The sequence below is a fragment of the Vidua chalybeata genome, chromosome Z (assembly GCF_026979565.1).
Source record: "Vidua chalybeata isolate OUT-0048 chromosome Z, bVidCha1 merged haplotype, whole genome shotgun sequence".
In the NCBI taxonomy this organism is placed as follows: domain Eukaryota; kingdom Metazoa; phylum Chordata; class Aves; order Passeriformes; family Viduidae; genus Vidua; species Vidua chalybeata.
Window position 1 is genome coordinate 73025725 of NC_071570.1, and position 19615 is coordinate 73045339.

Below are 19615 nucleotides of genomic sequence, written 5' to 3' on the forward strand. Positions count from 1 at the left end.
AGTCCAAAACCCACAGCTCAAAGGAACCAAGAGTAACACAAAACAGGCACCAAGCCCATACACCCTGTACACCAAGCTGAACACTGAGAGACAACCAGGATGTGAGGAAACCAAAGGCCACGCGCCCTTTTGGCCAGCAGTGCTTCTGACTAAAGCCAGTTTTAATTTTGCTTTTAAATTCTGTGGGTGAAATCGTGCTTTGCTAATATCCCGGAGAGTTCCCTACATTGGAATGCCTCTGCCATTCCTGCCCATTTACTGCATGGCTGACATCAACCAGCAAATTGTAGGGCTCGCTGTAGGAAGAATGACACCTAAGTGGGGAGAAAAAGCCAAGTAACCAACCTGCTGCACACACAGCACACTGCTGCTGCACAATCACAGCACCTCAATGAAGCCTTTGGGGCCTGTGACTCACTTCTGGCAGCTTTCTTGGGCACACATCTGGGAGTCACAGAGATCTGACTCTAATGGACACCCAGAAAGAAGGAACAGGAAATCAAATCCCAGTGCGGGACACCGGAGAAGCTGGTGGGGGGAGGAAACCAATGTGGCAAAATGGGCAAGTCCCACCGAAAAAGGAGGAGACCCTGAGGCAGAGACCAAATAGCTCAGCTGGTGGGCACACCTTAGGAAGGCAGGCTCAGGAAAACAGAGCAACCACAAGCCTTCCAAAGTTCAGAAGCTTCCTTCCAGGCTGCATATTGTCCTGATGCAAATTCCCTCTGTGTGTCAGACTGGAAGTCAGGACAATGCTCAAGAAATGACTGATTAGATGACGAATGCCTTTGCATCTACAGACCCCACATTTGCACCGTCCTAGTGTCCTAATCCCAAAGCTTTAAAATGTTGGTGGGTGACCCTCATTCCCTCAGGGCTAGAGATCAGGGAGTAGTTTCAAGCATGCACTTCTTACAAAACACTCCACAGAGCTATGCATACCATTTTCTGCCCCCCAGTCACAAAACACTGCTGTTTCCTCAAATGAAAGCAACAGAAAGCTCTGGCAGCCTGCCCCCACCCCAAGAGTTTCCAACCAATTTTTTCCTCTACTTTCTACATCCTACGTCTTAGCAAAAGTGCCTTCTGCCAGCACAGTGAACTGGAGACAGACCATTTGTTCACGTGCAACAGCACGGGTTGGTGCTCCAGCCTGAGAGCTGGAACACAGGAGCTTGGGCAACTGAGCTTTGAGATGCAACAGAGCCAGAGAACGAAGCTGGGGGTGACTGCTTGGGGAGGAAAGTGGCCCAGCAATGGTACTGCACACAAGCTGTGGAGGAGGCACTCACTATCAGCATGACAGCCCTCATAATAGCACACAAACCCCCATAGTTTTACACATGTATTGGACGCTGGTTGCTCTGCATGTATGTCTATACTGCTGCCTTTATAACCTTTTGGAAGCAGTCAGAGCTAGCAGGATTCACCCAGCATCAGGAGCCGATGCAGCCTGGGAACCTGCTGATTTATGGAGGCTTCTGGCTTCCCAGGTGAAGCCAAGGCAAGCCCTGCTGCTGCTGCTGCTGCTGCTGCTGCTCTGCCAGAGAGCTCCGGCTGGGCAGGGATGGCACCACTGTGCCGCGGGCTGTTTCTCCTTTCAGAGCTGGGCTCTGCTTTTGAGCCAGTAGTGGCAGCTGGTGGGAGAACAAATGGGCCTTTTGCTGCGTCAGCACTTATGGACGCACTAGGCCCACCTTCAGGGGAGACTTTCGGCCCCCTCAAAGTAAAGCAGAGGGACACAGTTGGAAAAGGCTTCCTTCCAAGCCGCGCTCGCTCTTGGAAAAGGGAGCCGAGCGCCAGGACGAGCAGCAGGGCCCGATCCCGCCCCCGTGCCTGCAGTGAGGGGCGGCTGCCGCTGGGGGGCGCCATGGGAAGGGAGCGCCCCTGCGCGGGCCGGGCGGGGCGGGGCAGCCGCCAGGGGGCGCCTGGGGCGGGGCGGGGCCCCTCTGTGAGGGGGGAGAGCCTCGGGCAGCTGCGAAGCAGCGCGGAGCCACAAACGGGACTGACCGTCCGCAAGGCACAGCGCCAGGGCAATGGACAGCGCCCGGGCACAGCACAGCTTAAGCGCAGGCTGACCGGGAAGGCAATCTTCCCATGCACTGCAGGATTTAGGCGTTTTGATTCCACAGCCCTGCCATGAGCTGGCTGGGCACAAAGCCGCCCCGAGCACCGGTGCCTCCTCTCCAGGCTTGCCAAGGTACGAAGTGTTCTTGTTCACAAATTTCCAATGATTTAAATGGCAGGATAGCTGTCCATCTCTCCTTTTCCTACACAGTTCTTGTTCAGATAAAAACCTGGTTCTGGTTTCCTACTCATGTTGCTAGAAGCTGGAGGTTTCACTCCAGTAATATCGTTTGGTGAATTCCTTCAGTCCCTTTTACTTAGAGAGTGCCTGGCAAACAAAGTACCTATAGGTACACCGTGGATAGCATGAAACATTGACGGGTCGGCCAGGAGAACACTGTTCTGTCCCCCTGCAGAGGGACTTGGAAGTGCTGATGAGCTGAGGGCTGTGAGCAGAGGCTGGGCTTTTGCTCGTTTGCAGAGACTTTGTGGGCACAGCCACCCGTGTGTGATAAGTCAGGCAACGGCAATCTGAGCTTTGTCCGCTGAGCTCAAACTCAGCTGGGCTTTCTGTGCTGGGCTAGATCATGAGGAAAGGCTGCCCAGTCACCTGGAGGGGCTTGCTTTGCTATTTGAAGTGGTAAAATTGTCCTGCTGTACCTGAGTTTCCATGCAAGCTGTTTTCCATACTAAGGTGTAGGGTTCTTAAGGCACATCATACTGGAGAAACTGCCCCTGTGTGCCAGGAACAATTGCTCTTTGTCTTCACAACTTGTAGGTCAGAGAAGGAGAGGCTGCAAAGCAGCCTGCTGGAGGCTCAGCAGCACGTATCAGAGCTGGAGATAGCCAGGAGCCGTGTGGAAGCCCAAGTGCGCACAGCCACGCAGGCCAAGGAGGCGATACTGGGTGAGAGCCTCGTGCGCTTTGTTTCTGGGGATCGCCCTGCCTAGTGCAGCTGCTGCGAAGCCAGCTCTGTCTGCAGGGCTTCTGAGGAGTGAAGGAGCTGAGGGCAGGTTCCTCCTGGCCTGAAACTGAAAGGGCTTAAGGTCAGCAGATTCCTCTGCTTGTGTAGTCTCTGACTGTTGCCGTGTGTCATGTTTGCAGAGGATGTGAGGGGCCTTCGTCGTGAGCTGCTGGCTGTAAGATCTCTGTCATGGTTTGACACTGGCACAATGCCAGCGCCCCCATGAAAATGCATCTTCCCCAAATAAATGCTATGAGGTGTTATCAGGAACAGAGCAGAGCAGCCCCAAACTTAATAACAAAGGGAAAAAAACTTTATTAAACTACTACTAATACAGAAAACACATAAACTAAATCCAGGATGAAGACCTTTTAAAACACCCCTCCTTCTCCCCATTCCTAAAACACCCACCATGAAACATCACCCGGGATTCCTGATCAAATTACCACCCTTCAGATAATCAATACTCAAACTATCAAGGGAGAGAGAAGTCTCTCTTGCACCACAGACCCCCCAGGAAACACCGTTGCCACATCTGTGTTTCCCTTTCATACATGGCAACCGCCCGGAGAAAATCTGCCAGTGTGACACTCTCCATTCCATGTCACAGTGCTGTCACCACCGTGCATGGACAGACTGCTCGTAGGGCTCCTTTAAGGATGCTTTGCCACGGACCCAAAGATACAACAGTTCAGCTTCTCATCCTGGGACTACAGTCCCCCCCATTTTCCCCTGGGGCCAAGGGTCCAAGAACAGAAATCATCTTCTTTCCCGAAGACAGAGGGCATCACCATTCCCTCCTCAGCTTTCTTCTGTTCTTGCCTTTCCGGTGCTTTTAGAAGCTGAAGCAGGTCTCCTTGGGTCACCACTGCATCCCCCTCAAATGCAGTCTCCATTGCAGGAGATTTTGGTTCAGTCCATGGCTAACAAGAAAAGTCCAGCTAAAAGCTACTTCATCATCTCCTCCCACCTAAATATTTCTTCTTCTAACATGTCAGGTCCCGAACTGTCTCTCTTCTACTACAAATCAAGGAGGAGCAATATTTTACAAAGCCCTCATTTCCTGGAAAGGGTTAAAAGTTCAGACTCCCCAGACAGCTGATATGTCGGTCCAGCATTCCGTCTCCCACGCTGGGCATCACCCCCCCCTTTCTCCTTCTCCTCTGCCGGCAAATTTCCAGGTGCCGCCAGGCTCTCTGTCACTTTCCCTCTGGCGGGGGGGGGAAACAAAGGCATCTCCGCTTCTCCCCACCCCTCCGTCCACAGGAGCCGGCTCGGTTCCAGACCCTCAGCCCCTCGGCCTACCTGGACAAGGCCGTGTGGCTTCCCCTCCCCGACCCAGCCTGAAGCTGGGCAGGGGAGAGTCTGCACTCTCTGACGACTGGAACCAAAAAGAGACAACTCCCCTGGGAGTTCCCGCTTTCAACCCCTTGTGTTCTCAGAGGCATGTCCACACCCCCAGCGGCCACTCCAGGCGCCAACATCCAAACCTGACCACTGACCGGCCCGACCCAACCTCCTGGAAAAAATCCACCTCCATGTCAAACCACAACACTTACCCTTTGTTCCTAAAAGCACGGCAAAGAGTGAAAATGCCAGAATGGCTCAGAGTTACTATCGTCTTCTTTGTCACTTTCTGCCCCTCTGCTGTGTGCTGCAAGCTGTCCCACTGCTGCTTTCACCACTCCTTGCTTCACAGTCATCATCATCCAACAGAGAAACACCTACAACATCAGTACCAAATCTGAGCTCAAAACACTAAAGAGTGTGCCCCTCATGAGAGAGGAGGCCAAGAACTCCTTCTGGTGAGAAGATCAAAAGCCAAAGGAGAATGAACTATTAACCCACTAAACAAAAATATATTCATTTAATTCAGTATCATAATTTCTGTTACTTTATTCTCTGTAATTAAGTGTCAAATGCTTTTCTGTTACTATTAATTCAGCTTAATAATGTTCATTTTAGTTTTGTAAACCATTAAGTCATATTCCTGAGATCCCCTTGTTTTAACCAATTTATAAATGGAAGAATTGTGGAGCCTTCCCCTTCTGAAGAGGCTGTAATCTGATCTTAAAACTCCTCCCATGGGACGCCAGATAAAACCCCACAGCCCTGGGTCTGCTCGCTCTTTCTCTGCTCTCTCTGCTCTCAGCTCTGGGCTCTCTGGGCTTTGCTCAGGCTCCTGGGCCTCTGCCCCCCTGCTCCCCCTGGCACAGGGTGGGAATAAAATGGACTCCCCTGCTGAACAACAGAGACTTGTCTTGTCTGTTTTCCCCGCTGCTGGTAGTGGCCTCCCTGGATCACGATCATCACTGTAGCCACACGCTGCTACACCTGTGGAGTCAGCAGAGGCCGCAGCCAGGCAGGGAGAGCTCCTGATCACCTGGACGAGAACAGCCCCCATGGCCCTGTGGTGTCCCCTGCACCTTCTCAACAGGGGATGCTGTCCCCAGCTGAGCAGGGGCCTTCAGGGCCAGAGTCTGTGGGCAGCCTCCTGCCCGAGGTGTGGGCAGGAATTTTCCATCAACAACGACACGTCCTGGAGCTCACGTGGCCCGGGCTGCGCCGGAGGCTGCAGGGAATATTCCGGGTCCAGTGGTGGCGGGCAGAGGTTGCAGAGCTCCATCCTGTGTGAACTCTGCCTCCATGGGCCCGATGCGGCGATCCTGGTCCTGAGGCTGCAGAACTGCCTGGAGGAACACACAGCAGCCCTGGTTCGTGACCTCATGAATGTCATTGTGGGCTGGTGCAGTAAGGAAGCCAAGAAATGGCTGCGCTCCCACGATACCAGGGAGAACAATAGTGCCAGCTCCAGCAGCTCCAGCAGCTCCAACTCCAAGGAGAGGACTCCTGCCAGTGGCCCCGCAGGCTCCAGCATGCAGGAGGAAGCTGGAACATCACAGACTGGCCTCCAGAGGGGCCACAGCTGTCCCCGACCTGTGTCCAACCCCACAGAGGAGGAGCGGCCCTGGAGGAGCCAGCGGGGCACAAGTCCCTGTGCCCAGGCAGCATCTAAAGCTGGGACCACCCAACCTTTTAAACTCCAATGCAGTGCCTGATTATTTTCTTACATTACACTGCGACTCTGGAACTGCAAGTTCACTGAGGTGGAGTGCCGGAGCCTTCCCCCAGATTGGGGTGACTCCGGGTGGTGGTAAAGTCTCTCCTCCAACCCGTGCCTTCAAAGAAAGACTCAGTAGTCTTCAGTTGTCTGGTCTCAAGGCAGTTTATTGCATGTTATCTCAAGGCACACAGACTCCCTGACATTGTCCCTGACTCCTTCTCCCTCTGCATCTCTCTCCGTCTCCCTCCATCTTCGTCTCCCTTCGTCTTCCCTTCGTCTTCATCTCCCTTCGTCTTCCCTTGGTCTTCCCCTCCCGAGGGGCTGGTGCCATCTTTTATATCACACATTACGTATTAGATGTTTATAGTTTTTCCCCAATGCCTATCACCTATGTTGAACGGTGACTTTCTACTCTAAACCAATCTGTGAGTGCCAACACCACCAAGAACATGGGGAATAGGAAGAAGAAGGAAGGAGGACAGGGCATGCCCAAATCCCTCCATCTTAGAACCTCTGACCCCCATGTACAAAACTCAGACCCCTCTGTACAAGGCCTAGAACTCCCCTGTACAGCACTCAAAAATCCTACCTTTTACTTTGTGATTACTTCTATTATAATATCTAAACTTTTGTGATTTCTTGTTCTTCCTGCAAAGTTGGTAAATTGTTCCATGGGTCAAACTCAAGACCACAGGGGTTTCTGGCTGCCTGCCAGGGTCTCAGAGGCTTCTGCCCTGGACCCGGAACATCCAAGAGTGTCTGAGGGACACCTTGGGTTCCGACATCTCCCCCTCCTGTTTGCACCAAGAAGACCTGTCTTGCCACTTTGTCCATGACCCGCCGAATGCATAGAAAAATGCACGGCAGAACAAGCAGAAGAACTAGAAATCCTATAAGAATATAAAATGCTATCTTCAAAAGCTCCCTCCACAATGGTGAGAGACTAAAAAGGTTGATGAAGTCATCCCACCAGGATCCTGTAACCTTTTGCAATTTGCTGATGCTGTTTTGCATTTGTTTTATATTTTCATGGATAGATTTCGAGTGATCAGACAAGTTCATGCAGCACATCCCCTCAAATTCTTCACACCCATGTCCGTGTGATAGCAGCAAATAATCAATTGCTGCCCTGTTCTGAAGCGTTGCTTGTCTCGCACTGTCGATATCTGTTAACACGTTGCTCAGTGCAGAAGAAATGGCACGAGTGTGTTTGCTCAACCAACACACCATGTGGTCAATTGTGTCAAGGCCACCCCCGATGCTGCTTGGGGTGAGAAAATTGCTACTGCAATTCTCCGAGCCTTGTTCCAGGTATAAACCTCATCATCACAATTTGGGCCATATTGTTCAATGGATCTTATTTTCCTGCGTGACTGTTCCCTCAAAGTTTTCAAATTGGGTGTTATCAATGAGAGTCCTCCAATGCTGCATGGACCGCCCCTGATTTTTGCAGGGATAGCAGGCCAAATTCTGTCCCCACAAATCAAGAAAATTCCTTTTGGTAAAGCGGCTGGATTCTGGAGGGATAGTTTGCTCATCATCTTGGTGTAATTGCACCAGGATGATGCATTTCTGTAAAGGAGCTGGTTTGGAGTGGCATCTATCGTGTGGTTATCTGTCTCTGTCACTCCCGATGGGTTGAATATGATGCAAAATTTCATTCTTGTTGACCCAAAGATGTCCAATTCCTGGGGTTCGAAATGAGCCACAGGAAGGAACTGTGTCCAAACATGCCATCCTTCCACAGGATCTGAAAAAGATTTCAGAACCTTTGGAGGGATGTTCTTTGGGATTGGCCATTCCTTCACCGGCACACCTACCAAACATGTCGAGAATGGTTTCCCTGGCCTTGAATGAGTCAGACAAATGCTGTCCAGACCTGCTGCCTTTGCCAAAGTTTCCCACACATTTCCCTTTGGTTGTCTCATGGGAAAATGTGCCCTATTGCTCATGACAACAGGCAAAAGAATGAAGCACATGAACACTATCTGTCTGAACCCCATGCCCATGTCCTCACTCTCTGTGAGAAACCTTGCAGTGCAGCAACATCCGAATGACACTCGAGTCCCAAGAAGAACCCCAAGTCTCTGAGTTGTCAATCGTTGTCTGATGAGATGTTTGCAGCGCCGTTGTCTGCCTTCGTTTGCGTGCCTGTGTCTTTGCTTCTTGGATCTGCGTCCGCTTGCGTCTGCACCCGGTAAGGTTTCACGTGCCTTGCTGACACCCACTTCAGCCCTCGCCCTGTGGAGACACAAGCGAAACCCTTGCCCCAAGTGATTAATGTGAATGGGCCTTCGATTTGTCCTGTCTCTGGGTTTCGGATCAGAACTAAAGGATTTTCCCTTAGTTTTGCTTGTGTGCTGTTTGTGAAGTGTCTGGTAATTGGTGGAGTGGGGTCTGAGAAAGAGCCATTTAAAAAATTCAACACATACAGAGCTTTGTTCAACCGCATATAAGGTGTTGCACCTGCCTCCCCCCTTTTCTGTTTATCCAAAAGGGATTTCAGGGTATGATGTGTTCTTTCGATGATTGCTTGACCTGTGGGAGAATGAGGAATACCAAAAATGTGTTTGACTCCCCATTTTTTTAAGAATTTGCCAAGCACTTTGCCTGTGTAGGTTGGTCCATTATCTGTTTTTATTTCTTGTGGCACCCCCAATGATACAAGTGCTTGTAAAAAGTGTCTGCAGGCATGTTCTGCGGTTTCCCCTGTATGTAATGATGCAAAAATTGCCCCTGAGAATGTGTCAACTGAAACATGGATGTTTTTGAGCTGCCCAAAAGATGGGTATTTTGTGACATCAGTTTGCCACAGCTGGAGACTTCGCAATCCTCTTGGATTGACTGCTCCTGTGGATGCAGGTGGCTGCACAAGTTGGCAATCTGGGCAAGCACTGATGATTTCCTTCGCTTGGCTTTTTGAAAGGCGAAAGGATTCCATCAATGCTTGAGCATTTTGATGGAAGAATGCATGGCTCAATTTTGCTTGCTCGAAAATGTCTGGCAGTGTCTGCAAGATGGGCATTGTGAGCTTGTCTGCGCAAGCATTCCCTTCTGCTAAAAACCCTGGAAGTGAGGAATGCGCCCTGATGTGTGTAACAAAGTATTCGTGTTCCCTATTTTCTAGGATTGTTCTCATGCATGATAAATATGAATATAAAATTTCGTTATCTGTGTGCTTCAACAGTGATCCCTCCAATCGTTCGACCACATTCGCAACATGTGCTGAATCTGTGATCAGATTGAGAGGTTCTGGAAACAACTGAAAAGCCCTGAACACTGCTGCCAATTCTACAATTTGTGGTGAACCCTGCACTGTCTTGATGTCTGATTCCCATTCCTCTGTTTTTGGGTTTTGCCATGTGATCACTGATTTGTGGTTTTCCCTGAACCATCAGTGAACACTGTCAACCCTTCCACTGGTTCCTGACTTATTTTTGGTTTTTCTCTAAAACTTATTTTTGCATTTAGCATTCTGTGAGGTGGGAAATGAACTGTGCAAACCCCTGCATACCCTAACAACGCGATGGAAATATCTTGTGATTTTTGCATTGCCCATTCAAAATAATCTTTCTTCAGAGGTAAATGAATGATTGAGAAATCCCTGCCTGACATTGTCAGCAACCTTGTCCTTGCTTTGATGATGATCTGAGCCATCATCTCCAAGTCTGTGAGAATTGTTTTTGAGGGCCTGTAAGCTAAAAAAACCCACTCTATCATCAGAAGAGGGTCTCCTTGAGATGAATCCCATTGAAAAATCAAACCATACAGTTGTGCTGTTTCCCCCAACACTGCCAAGTGGAAAGGCAGCAATTCCGCAAAGCGATGTGCCTGTCTCTGTTGAATCATATCTGTGATCTTTTCAAGATCTTTCCGTGCTTCAGGCGTGAGAGTTCTGGGGGATTTGATGTTGTTGTCCCCTCTCAGGAGATCGAGCAGTGATGAAATGTCATCATTTGTGATTCCCAAGATCGGTCTCATCCAGTTGATCTCCCCCAAAAGCTGTTGCAAGTCCTGCAGATTGGTGACTTTTGTGTTGATCTCCAGTTTTTGTGGCCTTATTGTTTGCTTTGTGATCCTCCATCCCAGATATTTCCAAGGTGCAATTTCTTGTATTTTTGAGGCACTAATTTCCATTCCTGCTTTTTGAACCTCTGCGATCACACAATTGCGGACTCTCTGCACCTCCTGTTTTGTTGGTGCCGCGATGAGCAAATCATCCATGTAATGAACAATTTTTGTTTTCGGATGTTTCTCCCGCGCTGGACACAAAACTTGAGCCACATACCATTGACAGATGGTCGGAGAATTTTTGAGACCCTGTGGAAGAACGGTCCAATGGTACCTTTGCAGGGGTTCCTCCCTGTTGAAACTTGGGACGGAAAATGCAAATCGTGGAGCATCATCTGGATGGAGTGGAATGCTGAAAAAGCAGTCCTTGAGATCGATGATGACAAGCGACCAATCTCTCGGGATCATTGAGAGAGATGGAAGTCCCAGCTGGAGTGGCCCCATATCTTTGATGACCTCATTGATCTTCCTGAGATCGTGAAGCAGTCTCCAAGATCCTGAAGTTTTCTTGTGAATGACAAACACTGGGGAATTCCATGGGCTATTCGTTGGTTTGATGTGTCCCTTCTGCAGCTGTTCCTGGACTAACTTTTTCAATGCACTCAATTTCTTTCGTTCAAGGGACCACTGATCCACCCAAACAGGATCATTGGTTTTCCAAGTCAATTTCAGAGTTGTGAGTGCCACAGTGACCCCTGTTAAAAATCCAATTCCAATCTCAGTCCCCACTGTGCTAAGAGGTCTCTTCCCCACACTGTGATGGGTTTTTGCACAATGAAAGGACGAATCATTGCTGTTTTTCTTCCTGGACCTGTGACAATGATTACGTTCTCACTCTGCATGCATAGGGAACTTCCTCCTATGTCTGCGAGAGAACCCAAAGGTGCAACCAAGTCCCATTCCTGGGGCCAAAAGATGTATGAAATGACTGTGACATCTGCCCCTGTGTCGAGCATCCCTGTAATGACGACTGTTTTTTCGTTACAAGTCAACTGACAGGTAACGATGGGTCAGTCTCAGCTCAAATGTTTCACCCAGGATGCATGTACTTCCGCTTGATTACCAGAAAAGAAGTCTTGCCTGTTAAGCACTGACATAATTTGTTTTTCTGCATGGGACGGCAAAGCCATGGCCTGGGCTATCGGTGTATTTTTTGGAATTGTCAAAGGTGGTTGAAGGGCTTTTGCCATGACCATCAGCTCCTCTTTGTGGTTTGCTGAAATCAAGGATGGATAAACAACAAGTCCAAGAATGCTGCTTCTGTCCCTGGCCATTATCAAAAAATCTTGCCTCTTCCAGGAAGTCCCAGTTACACCCGTGGGTATCACTGTGTGGCTGTTGTCCAAAAGACATGTCAATTTGGCGGTTGCCAGCACGCATTGGAATCCGGGCGATACCAAGTCTGGGTCGCTGGGGATTTTGGAGATTGCTCTGCTGAGGAGATCTGCTTGTTCTTCCCCGAGGGTTGCCCCTGCTGGTTTTGCGTCACCGCCATGATTTGTGTCGGAGCGCGCTGGCGATGATTCGCGCTCTTTTTCCCATTTCCCGGATGTGGTAGAGGTCTTCCATCCACATCTGTCTGCGAATGGCATTCACTCGCAAGATGCCTCCCTCTCCTGCATTGGGGACAAAGATCTGGTGGTTTGTCGAATTTTGCAAATTGTGGGCAATTCTTTTTAATATGTCCTTGTGCCCCACATCCAAAACATCGCCTTCCTGTGTTGCCATTGTTCTTTGTGTAATTTGCAAGAGCCTCCTTGACACGCTTCTCAATCTGCTCTCCCAACTGTTCTTCCATGATGGATGCCACATGCTGTGGTGTCCCCACCTTGCTGCATGCCTCTATCATGTCTGCCAAGGTGGTCTGATGCGGCATCATGCTGATGATCCGCCTGCACTCTGGGTTGGCATTGGAAAAAGCAAGGCTTTTGATCAAATGTGGTTTCACCCCCTCATCGACCACTTGTCGTTCCACTGTTTGGGAAAGACGATCCACAAATGAGGAGAATGGCTCCAAAGGACCCTGCTTGATCTCCGTGTAGATGTTGTCCTGGACTCCCGCCGGAGCAATCTGTAGGATTGCTCTCCATGCTGCCTCCTTGATGTCGCTGAGCACGTTCTGTGGAAGCCTCACCGCTTGTTGAGTCGGGTCGTCTTCGGGGGGATCACCAGCAAGCTGCACCATGGTGAGGTTCGCGTTTGGTCCACCCTGATATCTGGCTCTCAGCTCCTCCAGGGATCTCCTCCATGTCTTCTGCCACACAAGAGCTTGGGTGTCTGTAAGAACTGATGTTGCAAGATATTTAAGATCATAGGGTGTTAAATCATACATACCAAAAATGCTCTTCAACATTTGTTTGAAGTACGGTGATGACAACCCATTGTCTCGGATGGCTTTGGCTAAGTCTTTGATCGCACCACGATCCAGGCGTTGCCACCTTGGGTTTTGTCCCTGAGCGTCATATCTCACTGGCATAATGATGTTTCCCGAGCCCTGCAATAAAACTTTTTCCTTTTCCAATTCTGCTCGAATGTCCTGCCAGTCTAGCTTTGCGCTCGGTAAGGCTGGAAGTTTTGTGGGTACTTGCCTGTGGAGTGGAGTCATCTGTTGTGACTGAGGCTTTGGTGCAGCAGAACTCACTGACATCCACAGCATCTGTGGCATCTGCGAAGATGAGGGCTGGGTGCTTGTGGATGAGAATGGAACGTCTGCTGCAGGGGAAAACACACGGCTGCCCTGTATTGTTTGAAAAATTTTCGGAAGATGAGTCAACAGCTCTGGATGTGACTCCAAGGCTGTGGTCAAATACTGTAAAAGAAACTCAACAACCCCTTTTGATATTAAAATTGACTCTCCCTGACGCGAAGAATCAGCAGACCTTGATGTTGGAATTGTCCAGACTGGGACACCCTCCGAAGCGGTGATACATACAGTATCATCCTGTTGCAGGTCAGTTACAGGGCAGCTGAGGTTTTCCTTGCATGATGTGTCAGGTCCACACAATGCACGGCCCTCTGGAGATCACATTATTGGTGTCTTCATCAGCGTCAGGAAGGAGAAAGACCTGGGCAAAAACTAAACTTTTAGGTATGAAACAAGGGGGGTTAGGACATTTGGTCGAAACGGTAGTTTCCTGACTGGATGTAACTGATAAGACTGTAGGCAACACGTAAAATCCTTCCACAACTTGTCTGTCCACACCTACAATGAGAAAGTCTCGTGGCCGCTGTTCCGGGCCAAGGCGCCCTGTAGAAACTCTACGGTGTAATGTCAGTGATCATTACTGGCTGGGCATTTGACAGCTCCAGTCTGGTATCTGTTGACATTGAAACTGGGAGCTCACAGATGAGATGCTGCAGTTCTGCATTTGATGGTCTCCAGTGCTGCTCACCAGGGCGAGTGACAGGGTATCTTGTGTCGTTGTGCCCCACTGTCCTGCATTCTCCTGGCAGTTTCCGGGCTGGCAACAGCAGTGCCTTTAGACTTGATAAGATTGGTTAGTATTTGGATTGCCTTTATTGCAGTTACACTGTCCTTGACCATTGCCCCTTTTTGTTTTTTGCAGTTTTTTGCCCGATGGCTTTTCTGATCACAGTTAAAACATTGTCCATTTGATCCAGTTTTCTGATTTTGTTGACTTTGAGGCTTTTTTTGAGAATTGTTTAATGCATTGGCCAACACTTGCGTATGAATTTTAGCTATATGTTCTGGAGTGGTTAGTTTATTACAGGCCTCAACCATTTGAGGAATGGTAGGTTGTGATTGGGAAGGTAAGTGCCTGTAAAACTTTCTTGCATTCTGAATTGGCATTTACAGCGGCCAGTTATTTAAATAGTCTTTCCTTCACTGGATCATCAGTTTCTTGTTTTTCTATGGCAGCTTTGAGCCTGTCTAGAAAGTTCATATAGGGCTCAGCAGGCCCTTGCCAGATATTGGCATAGTCCTGATGAGGTTTATCTGCTTCTGGGATATGCATCAGCACCATCCTAGCCCAGTCCCCAGTCACTGAGGATGGGCTTAGGAAGGTCTACAGATTAGACCTTAGGAAGGTCTACAGATCCTGGTCAGAACCTGCATGAGCTGCCTCATCTGCCAATTGGTCCATGGTAATTTGTGCCCTGGCTGGGTCATTAGCATAATCTTGTAATAATTTAGTTAATTAATTAATAAGTTAATTAGCCTTCCACCCCAATTGCCACAGTGAATACTCAGTGGGTGTTAACAGTGGGGTCATTAAGTACCATGCATCGTGGGATGTAAAAGTGTGAGCTGAGAAGGTCGCCGTCATCAGGTTAAAAAAGTATGGTGAGCTTCTCCCATAGTTTCAAGCCACTTTACTTAATTCTTTAATTTTGCTGAATGCCAGGGAACAAATCAACTGGGAGAGAACAGAGAAGTTTCTAGCACAAATTTGCGTTTAACAACTGAGGGGATTCTAGGACTAGCCTTTTTGACTTGCTATGAGTCTGAAGGGTTTTCCCATGACCTCCCAGTCATGGAAATTCCCAGCTGGAATCCCAACAGATTCCCAGATCATCTTCTTCATCTTGGGCCGAGTCAATCCCAATACTGCCTCATGTTTTTCACGGTTTTCCCCTCTCATTTTCTGCCTCTTTTCACCCACTGGGTCTTGTCAGTGACTGTTTTTCTCCAGTTGTTTATGGGCTGATGTAGGAGGAGGGGTTGGGGAAGGCAGTCTAGGGTTGCCATGGGAAACAGCAGTTGTATGAGTTCTCCACCCCCTTTTGTAAGAGAATTGTACCCTCCCCCTGTCCCGTCAGTTATTGTTCAAGTCTGCCCCTTAGCCTAGAATCTTCTCTGTTCCACGTTTTCCCTTTGGTTCTTCTACCAAGAACACTCCTTTCCCTTTTCCCCACTGGTTAATGTTATATTTCCCCTCCCTTTAGCCTTCTCCCGATTGTACCCTCAAATGCTAAACCCTCCTACCCCTACGCAGTAAAAGAATCCTCACCCCGCCCTTCGGGGCTCTTGGAATCTGCCTCCCTTCTGCTTCGTTGTCTCCCTGTTTGCCCCATCTGCGACCCTTCAATAAACGAGCAGGATTTCAGCAGCCCGAGTGTCCCTCCCGTTCTTCTGGTGGACCCTCAGATGTACCAGCTATCCGAGCTTTGTGCCGAGTGGCTAAAAGCCCCCACGGCTCGGCAGGTTTTGGTTTTTCCCCTGCAATCCTTCCATGGGTCCCGAAGCAGCAGCCCAAGAAGCCCTTGCCTGCATGTTTGCCTGTTGCTTGAACAGAAAGTCTGTGCTGCACCTGAAGAATCTCATTAAGAAGCATCTGATTGATAAAAGAAATAGGTGTCAATTTCTTCGCAAATGATTAGATCTGAAAGAATCAATTGGGTTGTGGAAGAATGGGTGTGTGGGTCTTTACAAACATCAAGCCCCTTTGTTGCAGGACTAAGTACAGTCTGTATTTCAGAGGAGATTGTGTGCACTTAACAGATTTATGAATACTAACTTGTCCACCTAGGGTGCACTTACAGCTAACCTTAATGGTCGTACAATGTATGGTGGGGAGCAGAATACATGTTAAAAAGAGAATATGTAGTAGGCAATTCAGGAATGCTGTCCCTCCCTCGTCCCTCAGCCAATGGGGAAAAGAGGAGGGCAACGTGGGGCCAGCAGTTTAGGGTAAAGGGAGACTGCAACCTCCAGAAACTTCAGAGAGTCCCGCAAAGCTATGGGCTGGTGAGCTTTAGCACATTATTGTCAGTAAAGCTGGTTCTGGCTGGACTCCATCTTCTTTGTGGACATTGGTCTTACATAGCATGATTTTTGCACAAGATTAAAATTCAGCCACCCGAGGTTACAAACAGGCTTGTGTCTGTGTGCACAGAACAAAGGTGCCACACGGGGCGAATCAGCCAGATGTCTGCTCATGTCCATCTCAGAGGGCGGCTGAAAGTGGGGGTTCAGCCTGCCCCAAGGTGTGTGGTGCCCCCAGTTTTGTGTGTGGTGCCCTCAGCCCCAGTTGCAGAGAGCAGGAGGTGCTTCCCGAGCTTCTTCTCGGGATTTTTTCCTTCCCAGACTAGGATTCGTAAATGTTTTTTTCTTTCCTAAGTTAAAACTTTTCCTTCTTTGCACTTACACAAATTGCTGTCTTACTCAATTTATGCTAAGAAAAAAGGGTAAGAGAGGCAACTTCAGCCCATTATTAGCTGCCTCAGCTTTGATTTCTCAGCCTCTTCTGTCCTACAGAAACAGGCACTGCTCGGCTTTCAAAGCTTTCCATAGGATAGCCTACCCTGACACCCCACATTCAAGAGGAGTTAATTCCTGCCTACATTCCTTGATGAAAACAAAGCAAGTAGAAAGAATCTAAGAGAATAAAAACTTACTGTGATTATTAGATTAACTAAAGGGTATTTTCATATGCATGAAAAGATTGTGGCAACAGAGCCACTGCATGGGTTTGGAGTAGTTATGGGCATGCTGGTAGCAAAGTCCTATTCTTGAGGGTGCTGCAGGGGCATGGAGATCATCAGGGATCCAGGGGAACAATGAGAGACATGACGGATGGATGGCAGCAGTGGCATTTCCTCATGGGGGCCTTGGCACTCAAAAATGGGTCAGAGAAGCATGTGTCTGTTGTATTGTGTTTTATCATGTTCGTTTGTACTATTGTTGTTACCCAAGTTTTGAAGATGGTTTGTCCCTGTTACTCCCCCATATCCCTTTGGTTCTACCCTTGTCACTCCTCCCTAAGCCTGCCCCTTGACTCAGCAGAACTGCTGAGTCATTCCCGTGTCCCCTCCCTGGTGCCCTGTCCATCACTCGGCAGCCCATTCCCACTACCTAGAAACTTCCATCAGGGGCGTCGAGTGATTGGATCAGGACCAGGGACCCCTCCCCTACCTTCCCCTAATAGGTCGTCATCCCTATCCATTTCCCCGAAAGCCACTCCCCAGTTTTACCCTATTGGTTGTTCTCCCCTTCCACTCCCCCCTTTATAAGTTGTTGCAGAGTCCCTCTCGGGGCTCTCGTCGGTTGGCCTGGGTTAGGCATTGTTGGAGCTCCGGGAATCATCAATAAAGCCTGACATTTGCCCCCAAAGAGAGTCAGCCTCTTTCTTCAGTGGTTTTGCCGTCCCGTCTCTCCTCCGGAGGCACTCCTTGAAAACCCTTCGGGGAACCAAAGGGAGTGCCTTCTGCTGTCACCGTGTCACCTGGCCGGGTCACTCGAGCGGCAGCCGAGTGGACACGATGGCATGTGTCACCAGGAGGGACATCCAGCATCACTGTAGATCCCAGTATTCCCCAGACAGCTGCTAGCCCTTTAGGGGACACTAAGGATGTGTGGAACAGGCAGATGAGGGGCACAAAGTGAAGGGGGCACCCCAAAGAACAAGAGGTGGAACCCAAAATCGCAAGGTGGACACCCCAAAAGAGAAGGTGGGCACCCCAAAAAGGAGGCAAGAGAATCCTAAAAAAGAGAGTGGTGGGCACTGAAACAGAGGGTGGACATGTCCACTCGCAAAAATGGAGGTGAGGGATCCTAAAATGAAGGGAGGATTCCTAGAATAGGAGGACACCCCAAAAGTTCTTTTGCACTTACCCACACTTGTTCTCTATTTCCTTTTAGACCTATCTTTACTCTGTGGAGTACACAAATGGCGTAATTTATACAAGTGCAGTGGTTTTATAGAGATCTGGAGGGTTTGAGGATCTTGGGGGGTTCTACTTTTCCTGAGCTTCTCCTTCAGAAAATAATTTACTGCTTTTTTGGTGTGAAAGTGGTCTTTGCTGCTTCCTTGGGCTCCTCAGGATGCAGGCAGTCTGAGCTGCCAGGCAAGAAATGGTGGGGTCGAGGTCCATGTCCAGGGGCTGGAGGGCTATGACCCAAGAAAACAGAGCCCAGATCAGCCCCCGTGTCTGCAGAGCTCCCCCGGCTGCCCCCAGCCGTCGCTCCCCACTCAGGTGAAGATCGGAGCCAGCCTCTCCTCAGCCTGGCCCTGCGTTCGGCACGGCCATCCCCGGACACGGAGCTCCGTCAGCCCCCGGCGCGCTCCAGCAGCTCCCCCAGCCCTGTGCTCGCCCCTCAGTGGGGCTGGCCCCAGTGACCACCGATAGCCTGGGCGTGGCACAGGGCGAGGTGCCCGCCGAGCCCAGCTGTGAGGGCAGGAGGGGCAGGGGGAGCCCAAGGCCCTGCCCAGGGCATCCCCTGGGCTGGGGGGGACAGGAATCAGGCTGCCCAAGAGGGACCCCGGGGAACAGCTTCAGCCGTGAACCCGAGGGCCGCCTCTCACATGGGCCTGAGGGTCCTGCAGGTACCCAAGGCTCTGTTCAGCCTTGCTCCCGTCCCTTGGCAGCTGAGAAGGCACAGGGGCACGGGCTCATCCCAGATCCTGCAGCTGGCCAGAGCAGCCCTGGCTGCCAGACCTCCCCCAGCCCCACTGGCCAGAGGCCTCCCCCTGCAGAGAGGGCAGAGGGGCCTCCGGAGCCCTCGGGGTTTGCATTGCTGAGGGCAGGACCAGGGTGCGGCTCCAGGCTCCGGCTGAAGCAGGGCAGCTGGGGCCCGGCCGCAGAGCCGGAGGGGAGGGCAGCCCTGGCCCAGCCTGGCCCTGGGGATCATCCACACCAAGCACCGCCGATCCTCTGCAGCTGCTGTGTCTGCACCAGGTGCTCCAGCTCCTTCCACCTGAGGAACTCTGCAGCAGCAAGGAGGGCTTCTCTGGAGACCTGCAGCACAGCAGAAACTGGGAGACCGCAACAGGGCCCAGGGAAGGAGACCTCTGGGCTTTGTTCTGGGGTGATCCCGCCCTTACGGATCCCCAGCTGGGATGTGCTCCCACCGGAGTGTCTGGGGATCTCTTGGGGACAGGGTCCGAGGTCAAAGCCCTGGCCACTCACACTGGTGGGGACAGCTGGGAAGCCTCTGGGGACAAATGTGTTCAGCCTTTGTGGCCAGGGGCTGCTGCCAAGCCCTGCTGGAGCAGGCAGGGCAGGGGTTGGAAATGGCCGTGCCAGCTTCTCTGACCCTGCTCATGCTGGTTCTGCAGGGACCCTTCCCATGGGCTGGGCTGTGCTTTCACAAAAATACAAGCATTCCCAGGGCTTGCTGCAGCTCTCATTTAGTCTCTGGGATTTAAATACGTTTGGGGATGGAAAGATGTGCTGGTTTGAAAGTGAACCTGCGGGAGAAATGAACCCCACTGAACTACCTTAAGAAAGATTTCAGGTCAGAGATAAAATTTACTGGAGAGATTACTACAGATGCAATGATACAGAGGAAAGTGGCTTAGACCCACAAAGTCAGACTACAGCCTGGCATGCTGTTGGTCAGTGTGACGGTTGCAGTCCTGTCAGGTGGTGTTTACAGTCCTTGTTCAAGTGATGGTCACATTCTTGTTGAAAGTGGTGGTCCTGTGGAAGGTCCAGATTCCTAGAGGGAGGTGTTGTCCCAAGTCCCCAAGTCCAAAGATTACATA